We start from the raw sequence: 11,359 nt of genomic DNA, 5'->3' as shown, positions 1-11,359 counted from the left end.
TTATATTATTGATGTCATTTGAGTCTGACCTAATCACACTGTTAAGATGAATTGTGGGTGATGTTGTCACCATATTAAAAGTTTTCTGCTTCTGCTGAGGTGATTCAGAACCCAAAGTGAAACTTTTGGAATGCTGCTTAAAAGAAAAACTTTCCAGCCATTTGTTGTTAGCTCAGCCCCGCTGGCTGATAACAAATGGCTGGAAAGTTTTTCTTTTAAGCAGCATTCCAAAAGTTAGCAAAGCACCAATAAGCCTTGTAATTTGAATATATAATTCAAATAAATTTTTTAAAAAACATTAATTGCGGTCTTACAGACTGTTGACATTGCAATGACTGACTTTGTCCAGTAGATGTCAGACAATGCTTTCAATATAGAGATGTGTCAATGTCCTCCATTTGACCGCACAGTAGTCATTCGTAAAAGTACAGCTTTCATGACGGATATATAGTTGTGCAGATGGTTTGAAGTTACTGATTCATTTTCGTGTGAAGAGTTTCCTTCGAAGGGTGGCTGGGCTCAGCCTTAGAGATAGGGTCATGAGCTTGGGCAGCAGGAGCAGAGCTGCTGCCCCTTTGCATCGAAAGGAGTCAGCTGAGGTGGTTTCCCATCGGGATTCCCAAGGATGAACTGGAATACCTTGCTGGGGAGAGGGGTGTCTGGGTTGATTTGCTTAGACTGCTGCCCCTGCGACCTGATCTTGAACAGGTGGATGAAAATGGGTTGATGGATAGAGTATAAAAATTATTTAATTAATTTTGACTCATTTGGATTGACTATGGACGGAAAGTTTTTATTTTATGTGTGGGATCACTGTCGCTACATTAATTATTTTTGCTAAAGAGTAACCCCTTGCCCCCATAAGTTAGGTAATTGATTCTCATTGGTAAAGCCCACTTGGGTCCGAGATCAAGATAGAGACAGTGAAAAATTGACACTTAACACTTTTAAAATCCTAAATAAGTTGGTTTATTTATATAATCAAAACTCTTTCACGTAGGAAGAAAAAATAACAATATAAGATCAATCCATATGGAGGAATATTTTAGGCTATTATTATTTAAAAGCATTGATTTGATAGATCTTGATGCATGTCTTTAGGGATTTTGTGTCCAGCTTAAAAGAGACAAAAAAGCTCCCACATGTGAATTTTCCTTTGTCAAGTGACACAACTTATTTTTTGTTTTAGACCCTGAAAGAAACGCAAAACAGTTTGTGACAGCATATGAAAAGATACTTCCTTTTGAGTGAGTCAGTTTTTTATAAATAACCTATATAATTTCGGACAAATGATACACACTCAATTCTTCAAGATGAAACAAAACAGAAGAGGACATGTCCCTGAAACTACGCCACCTATGCGAACTGTCCACTAAGCTACCCATCAGTACATAAATTAGAAAGGTAGTCTGTGCCACTGGTTACCTCATTAAATGTTTAAAAGAGACAAGCTATTCATTTGAGGGAACTTTACAAAACTGTAATGGTTGAATTATATGAATCGCAAGTTTCAAATACAAATGTTTTTATATTCTGACGTAAAATATATCTGCAAAGCGAATATTTGCTCATGGCAGCAAACCCAAAAGGAAACCATTAAATAATCTTCACTCAGTTGTATGAAGATTAGAATTTTTTTCAGCTTATTACTTTTCTTCCCAACATGAGCTCTTCCAAGCAGCTCTAATCAACAAGAAGCAGCTGCCTGTACTCCAGCAAAAGAAATGTGATAAAACCACTTTGGTTTCCTGTTAACCAACGAATGGCTGGCAGACAAAATAAGAAGTTTCTGAGAAAGTTAAACTTGAATCATGTGAAAAGGAACTAGGTTTGTTTCACACAAACATTTGCACATCTGAAGGGGAACAGGTGGTAAGTTAGGTTATGTAAGGTCAGGTTAAGTAAGATAGGTAGGTTTGATTAGGTTAGGTTAGGGTTAGCATAAAATAAAGTGGGGAGCAAACACATTTCATTGTCTCTCTGTGGGTATACCCAACAGGTACTTGTTGGCTTTCTTTGTGTCATCTGCATTGAATAGGAAGTTAAATGTCTTACCCAGACTGATTTCTGCTGGCAAAAAGTGCTTGCAGACTGTATGAAAGCAGATGCAGCAAACTGACATTTCTAAGTATTGAGTTCAGCTTTATGGACTTCAACATCTTGATTTGTTGGAGCTAGATGTTGGCAGTTTTTAGATGACATGGTGGAGCTGGAGCGTGGCGGGGCCCCCTTTTATCTTTTTGGCCACCCCAAAATCCTAATCCATGATTGAATAGTCTCCTAGTCAGAAGTGGGACCTATATAACATATTAGGTAAGCAGCAAGTAGCTGTCTTTGCATTCCAATTTCAATCCACCATACATGCCCTTGTGTTACCTTTTTATATTGTTACTTTGGGGATACAACTGTGTCTTTATCCCTTAAAAATGGGTGTCAATAAAATTTGAATGCTGCCTCTTTGTTGTGTTACTTCTAAAAGTGTAGCAAAAAATACACAGGAAAACAACATATTTTGGATATTTAAATGCTAGTAGTAAAGGTTACACCAATCAAATCAACGTTATGTATGCAGCCCCCAATTCACAAAAATTTATCTTAAGACACTTCAGAAGGCTTAAAAGTTTCCCTTTTTGATATCGTAACTATATTCCTTTTTGTCGTACCTAAAGTCTTTAAAAGTAGTATGGGAGGTAGAAACTTCAGTTATAGGACTCTCTACTTTGGAATCATCTACCAGTCAGGGTCCGGTGGTCAGACACCCTCTCTACTTTTAAGAGTAGGCTAAAACTTTCCTTTTTGGATAATATACGCTTATAGTTAGAGCTCTCTCTCTCTCTCTCTCTCTCCTCTCTCTCTCTCCTCTCTCTCTCTCTCTCTATCTCTCTCTCTACTCTCTCTCTCTCTCTTCTTCTCTCTCTCTCTCTCTCTCTCTTCATTCTCCTCTATCCCTCTTTCAACACCCCCAGGCAGATGGCTGTCTAACCAGATGTTCCTAGATTTCTGTTTTGGTGCCACAGCTTTTGCACTGAAACTGCAAATTTGACTGGTGAGTTCTTACTGCTCTACTCCTTCAGTTAAAAAAAACTCAAGAGATAACAAGAAAGAATAGATTCAGGAAGGACACGTCTGTTCAGTTGTTTTGTCCAGTTTTTGTGTCTGTGCTGTCCCTGATAGTGAGCAGAACATGTCGCCATGGAGAGAGTACAACAGAGAAACCTTTGCTGATCCTTGGTAAGGCTATTCCAATCTATATTTTCGAAAGGGTAGTTAAGCAGTTTGATTGTATTTCATTGAAATAAACACAAGAATCAAATCAATACAAAATGTAATCAATTGTGATGAAACTTGACTTTTTCTTCTCCCCTAGTCTCTTCTTCTTTACCTCTTCTTGTCTGTGGCAGGTCAGTCATTTTTCCTGTGTAAAAGCTAAGTTCCTTTACATTCCTTGTAAAAAAATATATACAAGACGATCTGTTTAGGAAGTTAATGGTTTTTTAAATTATTGTGAGAGTAGACATGGTGAGGATGCTGCTGTTGTCTGCGCTATTGAGAAAAGTTTGAAATAAAACATTTAGAATTCCGCCATTTTTTGTTCATCAACAGCTCTGTTTTTCAGTCATTTTTGTCTATAAAGTGTGTGGGAGCTGTTCAGATGCAAAAGCTGGCAACTACATTCTGCAGCATGCTTTATAAGTGAAGAGCAGAATAATAAGAGTGAAATGTTTATTCAAAGTGTTTAAATAAATCACAACTTTTGTCAAAGGTGTCTTAAAACAAGAAGTTACTGCCAACACCTCCAGTTCTATCCAGCACTGCTTTCATTCCCTCTGTGTCTATCCCTAGGTTATGGATAAGATTAACTGGGTCTGGATCTAATCGTGCTCTGGAAGGGTTGAAATATTCTACAATGATACCTGGGAACAGTCTGTGATGATGAGTGGGGCTTAACAGCTGCCATGGTGGTCTGCAGACAGTTGAACTGTGGAACAGCTCTGAATGCTCTTACTGATGCCTTTTTTGGTGAAGGGAATGATCCAATCTTGCTTGATGATGTTGTCTGCTCAGGAAGTGAAAGGTTTCTAACTGAGTGTGAACACAGAGGATTTGGGATACATGACTGTGAAAACGATGAGGACGCTGGTGTGATCTGTTCTAGTAAGCAAATATGTTAAGTGTTAATCTAATTAACGTTTCAATGAAAGTCAGAGAGAGAGAGAGAAAAACAGCGGGTCACAGGCTCTTTATTATGTTCGTTCGTGATGTGGACTGTTTGAATTCAGTTTTTTAATTCAGTTTTATATATATATATCTCACTGGGAACTGTATTACAACATATGTGATTTTTTTTTTTTTTTTTTTCAGAGAGCCTCATGAAGCCCAAAATCGCCATGAATCCTGTTGTTGAGATTACCTTAAATCAGAGTGTCAACTTCACTTGTTCGGTCTCTATTAAAGTTGTTGCTGGGTTGTGCATTCTTCGGAAGACTCCAGGTTATTACAAAGGCACCAGATCACAAAATTCCAACTCTGTAACCTTCAATATCCCAAGACTGGACTACAGTAAGGAAGGATCATACCGGTGTCAATAAAAGAGAACGGTCTCAGGTGTTGAGTTTCTCTCTCAGTTTTGTCTTCCTCTGCTCCATTAACTGCAGCTATCCCGAAGTGCCGGTTCTTTCTCATCTCATCTAGCTCCAACATCGTCTCAAAAGCCAGCAGTCAACCATTCTGCCTCCTTTCACTTCCCTGTAGCTGAGTATTACCACAAGGGCAACTACAGCTGTGTGTATGAGGTTTTTTAAACGAACAATGCAGAGTATAAATTCGACTCAGACAGCTCCAATCAGTATTGTGATTACATGTAAGTAGACTGAAAAATTCAGCTTGCATTTTTACATTATTTTATACAGTATCATGTCATTGATGATTAGTTAATTGATTGTAAAGCTTGTTCACCGCCTTCTCTGTGTTTCCTCAAACTTGTGATAAGCTTCGATGTTAAAATCTTGAGATTTTTAGACTTCTTTGGAATCACTGTTTTTTTTTTCATGTAATTTTTTGGAGGAGCTACCTTTTCGCATGCCAAGTATACCAATAGTGCTCCCAGTAGTGCAAAATTGTCTAATGTGAATGTATTCAAAGGATTATATCTCCTCGTCCCTATAACTCTACATTACAAGCATTACCTGAGCTTTGAGTGATCAAAGCCAAGCCTGTCAGTTCAAGGTTCTCTAGTTAGTCTTACCAAGCTTAACCGCACTTAGTTGCACCTCACTGTAGCAATAGACCCCTCCGACTCTGGGTTGTGTGTGGAATGAAGAGTGGATGTGTGTCTGTCTGTTCACGTAGCCATTTATTATATGAACAGGAACAAATAAGTACTGGTCCATCAGTACATACATTTGATTCATTACGACACACTACAAATGGACAGCAAGCAACATTAGCACCTAAGCTAGCTAGTTTGAAAATGAATGTACAGTGTCTCATATGGATGTATTAGCATTTCCAAATTACAGTTTACCCAGCTGGGGACTTGTCTCAACAGAAGTTACATGAAACAAATTGCATTCAGAGTGCATATTTTGTGACTACAGACATCAATAACATGTAATTTACATAGTGTCGCGCTCTGCAACTCGCCTTGGGCATGTCTTTCATGTACTAGCAAAGCATTATGGCTGCCCATCGAGTATATGAAGTACAATGAGCACCCTAGAGCCATAAGTACAAGTAAATACACCAATCTCATGCAAGAGCAGGTACCATAACATTCATTATAAACCTGTTACACTAGCCCGCAGGTTCATCTTTTTTTAAACTTTGTTTATTAAGTTTTGGGTTTATACAACATATAACATGACATACACATATCAACAAACTGAACTCTTACAGACAATACTCACATTAACCCCACCCACCCCCCGACCAAGAGCACATCCTAGATACAGAGCAACCAAGGAGATTCAGGAAGAGGAATAAACAGAAATAAACAAAATGACAAGGCAACAGATGGTAATAAACAAAAAGACAAACAAATAAATAAATATCCAACACATAAGCATCGTTAACAACAGCTAACAGGCCAACCAAGTGGGCATTAGTCAGCAGGCCGTAGGTTCATCTTCAGTGTAATTTTACAACAGGAGGTTGTAAGGACAGCCTTATTCTCAACTGAAATCAGTGTTGACACCTTGCACTTGTGGCCTTACAATATTGCCCTGTATATACACTGTCTACTATGCCAATCATGAAGTGGGCACCAGACTGAATCTGTAGCTAGATTGCAGGGCAATTCCTCTCAGACTTTCCTCTGCTTTCCCAGCTTCAGGGCCATGTACTTGCTAAGGCCACATTAAGTGGTGGCAGATTTTCTCTTAACTCCTGAAGGCACATAGTCAGATGGTATTCCAACCATTGGCCTTTGGCATAATTGCAGCAGAGCACTCTATGCTGACAGGTGGATGATATTTGCACAGTGATGTCAGGTCATAAAGTGGGGCGACAAATTTCTCTCTTGGTCAAGTAAACTGAATTCAGTGTGACAAAAGCTCTCTGTTTCTTCTCTATGCGTGTATAACCAGAGTACCGGGTCCAGTAATCTGGTGAGTCAATTCCTTTGAGGTGGCCAGAGACAAATCAGCTTGTAGACAGTCATGGTTCCCTCATTAGACCTTCTTTTGGTGCTGTGGCTCTCCATCTCCCTAATTTAAGCCTTAAAGGGACATTTCAGTTTTTTTTGAAGTGGGGTCGTAGGAGTTGTATCTCCCAAGTCATTGTACTAGCCATAATGGGTGCTGTTCAGCTCTGCCCCCTCAATGAGAAACTTCAGGGAGAAACAGCATGCAAGCTAAGCTACAGTTCTCTGCAGATGGGGTCAATTCTACCAGGTAACTTAGCTATTTCGAAAAACTCCAACCCAGGCACTCATCTCCGTTTTGGTGTACGCACTACTGGGAAATTTTTCAGAACTAGGGTTCTGAAAAAATTCTCACTACTTTGCCGTCAGAAAGCCTGTTTGTTTTTCAATTTCTTGCAGATACAACACAGATGTGCTCTCCACCCTATGTGGCAGAAATGGCCCCTTCTGCAGAAAACATGTAGCCTAACTTGCGTGCTGTTTCTCCCAGCAGTGTCTCCTTTAAGCCTCGGGTCCACAGGATGCGTGGCGTTACGTTAGGCTGCGCGCGCACTGCGCAGCCGATACGTTCCCATTTAGTCAATGCTCTAGGCAGCATCAGAGGGCTTGCAGTCTGTGATGATTTGATGCATAGTTACATTTTGGAGGTGCATGTCGGCTATATGCATAGGTACGGGAGCTACACGTGCTACGTGGGTAGTCTACACCGTCGATTAGATGCAGAGGTATTAACCAGGCTTATGACTGTGGGTCGGAAAGGGCATATCATTGCTACGTGTATTTAATAGCTGACAAATCCAGCTAGATTAAACTGGTGACTAACCACTGTCAGCCTAGCAGTTTAAATATAACGCAAAACAGACTTGTTCAGATCAAGTTGAATGGAGAATGGATGAGTCTTTGGTTCAAACTGCAAACTCACTCACTACTTCAGCAGTGCATTAAACTTACAGAGAATAAGACATTTTTTTGTAGGATAAACTAATCAGGTGTTTCCTTTCCTAGTGCCTCTCTATCCTCTGCAACTGATGTCCTCAGCAGCAGCTGGGATCCTGCTGTTGCTGTTAGTGGTGTTGGTGGTAGTCTGCCTGGTCTGCATGAGAAGACAAGTAAAGTAAAGTAAAGCAGCCCGGAACCCTGGTTCAAACTCAATGTGCTCACCAGGACACACAGTGTCTCAATTTTAAATTGATAACTTTCTTCACAGCTCAACCTAACATGTGTTCCTCTGCTTTTGTTTCAGTGGCTGTCAGAATGGAGAGTCATCTTAAAGATGATGGAGAGGACTATGTTAATGTTGGTCCAGTGTATGCCAAGAAGAATCTCAAAGATGACACAGGAGGTTGGAAGATGAGAATATATATGATGATCCAGAGAGCTTCAACCTGCATTCTGAGGAAGCAGAATCCAACTTGAAAAAGGCCAAGGAGGTCTATTTCAGACAAGAAGAACCAGAAACCCCATGACGTTGATGACCATGATATTGTAATCCAGCCATCTACTGAAACTACTATTGACAGTTATGGAAATCATGAGGGTATTTATCTGACCTTTGGACTGCCAGATTATTTAACAGGGCTAAGACACCAAATATTTGACCCATAGCAAATAATGTCACATAAACGACACATTGTGATCCTAGTCCAAGAAATTGTACCTTGATCTCCTCACTAAGGAGATATAACTGTCATTATTTTAAATTGTATCTATATTCATGTCTATCAGATCCATAGAGTACATTATTGTACATAACTTTTATAATTTAGATTGATCGTGGCAAGTGATTTTTTTCACAGATTTTGGGGGGGATTGAGACAATGAACTCCCAACTAAAAGTTTTAAGACACACAAGCTATTGCAGCCAGTCAATTGGTTAATAAATCAAGACTGGAATGTTAAAAACAACTCTTAAATGGATTACAATCTTCAAACCCATCTCCAATCACTGTCTTTTATTGGGTGACCTAGGGATTTAAAATCTCTGTGATCGATCCTTGGAAATGTTTTTTTTTGTTTTTGTTTTTAAGTTATATCTTTTTGGGGCATTTTTACATAATCAATGTATACTTCATTTAAGACAATGATTGTTGTTAACCACTTTGATGCCATCCAGCCATAAAAAGGTACAACTTTGGCATAATAAATTCCTTAACTGTTCCACCAGGTCTGTTTTCTCCAACTGCTCCTAGCTTAGTGAATAGCCTTAATAACTTGGTGTGTATCACTCATTAACTTTTAATGTGTACTTAGTGGGTATCGTGCCTAACTCAAGACTGTTTTTTTATATCAACTATTTGGGAAAGGTAATATAAAGTAAAAAAGAAATTACCCTTGGGCTGCCCCTCAGAGGTATACAACGTAAAAATAGTGTCCAACGTAAAAAATAGTGTCCATGGATGTCCCTGAAATGTACAAACAAAAAAGTGTTCTCGAGATGCCCTCAGTTGTATAGAACGAAAAAAGTTTCCTCTGGATGCACTTCTATTGAAGTGAATGTGGAAAACTACAATCTGGAAAATATGTTAAAAAGTGCCCTCTGGGTCCTTGTTTGTTAGATTAAATGCACAAAGTGCCCTTGGGAAGCCAATTCAGTGAATACATGCAAAAATATTGAGGAAGTATAAAAGAGGAATGATAAATTCACATGTGTCAACCAAAGCTGCTTATGAGTACTTCGAAGTTTCAGTTCAGTTTCAATTGCCTGCAAACCCAAAGACGAATTACTAGCTGCTGTTCAGCAAGCATCTCTACAGACATTCCTTTTTAAATGTATCTTCTTGAGGTTTAATATGTCGCTTTCACTCAGTTTAGTTTTATTCGTTAAGATGCTTTAATTTCCTTTCTTGCTGTTTGAATTAAAAAAAAAAAAAAAAAAAAAAAACATCCAAGATGTTACATGTAGATTTATAATAGATATATCCAGAATATGCGGTGGACGACAACAAGTTAATCTTGTCTGGTGTGACAGCTCATTACAGAACAGTAACACAACTAATCATTGACATGTGGTTATTGCTGAAGCTGACTGGAACTACTTTCACGTTTGGTTTCACAACAGTGGAAGAGGACCCTAATGCATACTATTTGTGCTGAATTTAATAGACAAAAAGGGTCAGAGAAACAGGGGAAGGACTTTATACTTGGGGTAATCAGGGACCATTACAAAAGTGGAAAAAAGCAACAAGGAGAAAGCAAAGCTAAACACAAGAGTAAAAGAAAAGTGAATTAAATAAACAGAGAGTGACAACTGTACACCCCTTGCTTATTTTGCTCCGTCATAACCCATCGTGTGAGCCATGAAAAACGGAAGGACGGATTGGTGTGAGGTGCATTAAGTCTTCAAGAAGGCGTTTGAATATGGTATAGAGAGAGGCGTTGGAGTGCACTCACACAATTCTATTTAAATAAATGGTGCAAAAGCTTGTCTAGTGCAGGGAGATCAAGAGAGATTGAGGCAACGGGAAGCCAGCTTTATATCAGGTGAAGAGCATCAGGCCCAGATACTCGAAATCTGAGAACGTGTGGCCAATCAGCACTTCTGGCACCTTGAAGAAACAGGTCTCTTAGTATGGCCACCAGAGCATAAATAGACAAGCAGTGGCAATCACAGCCAGGGAAAAGAGCTGAATTGATATGTGTTTTAAAGAGAGGTGGGAAAATGGATTTATTAAGCTTCACTTTTGTATACTAATTGTAACCAAGCTAGGGCTGGAAAGGGATTTCTGGATTTAGAAGATAAAATACCAACAATGCCACCTTGGGACTTTCACCCAAAGAGTTAATATACTTATTTTTAGTTACCACCCCTTTAAACAGAGGGTTTCCCCTTTAACAATACACCGGTTAGTCCACAAACAAATACAAAAAGGCATGGTTTAGAAAAATATACACAATCTTTATTTTAAATTGGTAGACAAAATAGTTTTAAAACACAATTACTACTTCAACCATGAACAGATACCAGAAATCAGTGTTGGGACACCGCTAACTGCAGCCAGGTTATCTGTATCAGGCCTATAAACACGGCACACTCACTACAATAACACACACATCTAGTTAATAAATTAGACTATGTAAAGGACATGAAAAAGCCTGACACAAACTGTAGCTACAGCCACAGCCTGGACGGGGATACTTTAACACTGTTACTGAGTAGAGTCTTTAAAATCACACGGTTACTGAGCAGAGTCTTTAAATCACACTGTTACTGAGCAGTCTTTAAATCACACGGTTACTGAGCAGAGTCTTCAAATCACACTGTTACAGAGTAGAGTCTGTAACTCAAGACAAAAAGGCAAGCAAAAGAGACAAAAAGAAAAAAGGCAAAAGTGGCAATCTGCAACAAAATACATGAACGTTAACCACTTACATACAACAACAACACACTGCACATTAAGATAAACAAAAACCAGTTGAGGTTTACCTCGGCCGTCCGCGACACTATCACGTCACTACCTCGCGCACTATATGCGTTGCCGGCCCACAACGATCCGCCAACCCGAAAGGAACACAGTCCTGGAATAAAAGTGAAAGTTACTCACATGTACGGACATTGAAAACACTTAACACACGCGACTCGTACCTGCTCTCAACCCGGAGCTCTGCAGAGACTGAAGGGAGCTCCGTCACTCAATTTATCCCCGCAAACTACCAGGTAACCGCAGGTGATTGGTTCCCACCAGCTGTGGGGCATGAGCGCTAATCAGCCGGTTACAAAAT

General features: G+C 39.4%; 2 long non-coding RNA genes across 2 annotated transcripts; one reads left to right on the top strand and one right to left on the bottom strand.

Annotated features, from left to right (window-relative positions):
• The first annotated feature begins 3,853 nt into the window (after positions 1-3,853).
• On the top strand, positions 3,854-4,839 carry LOC117832886. The gene is made up of 3 exons (XR_004635279.1): positions 3,854-4,155; positions 4,363-4,560; positions 4,656-4,839. It is a non-coding gene; the product is annotated as an uncharacterized LOC117832886 (long non-coding RNA).
• A 5,675-nt stretch (positions 4,840-10,514) lies between these two features.
• LOC117832885 lies at positions 10,515-11,260 on the bottom strand. The gene is made up of 3 exons (XR_004635278.1): positions 11,223-11,260; positions 11,064-11,155; positions 10,515-10,976 (listed from the first exon to the last, which is right to left on the bottom strand). It is a non-coding gene; the product is annotated as an uncharacterized LOC117832885 (long non-coding RNA).
• Positions 11,261-11,359: the final 99 nt, after the last annotated feature.

The sequence above is a fragment of the Notolabrus celidotus genome, chromosome 20, assembly GCF_009762535.1.
Source record: "Notolabrus celidotus isolate fNotCel1 chromosome 20, fNotCel1.pri, whole genome shotgun sequence".
Lineage (NCBI taxonomy): Eukaryota > Metazoa > Chordata > Actinopteri > Labriformes > Labridae > Notolabrus > Notolabrus celidotus.
Note: the sequence above shows the minus strand (reverse complement) of the source record. Positions and strands in the feature narration are given on the sequence as shown.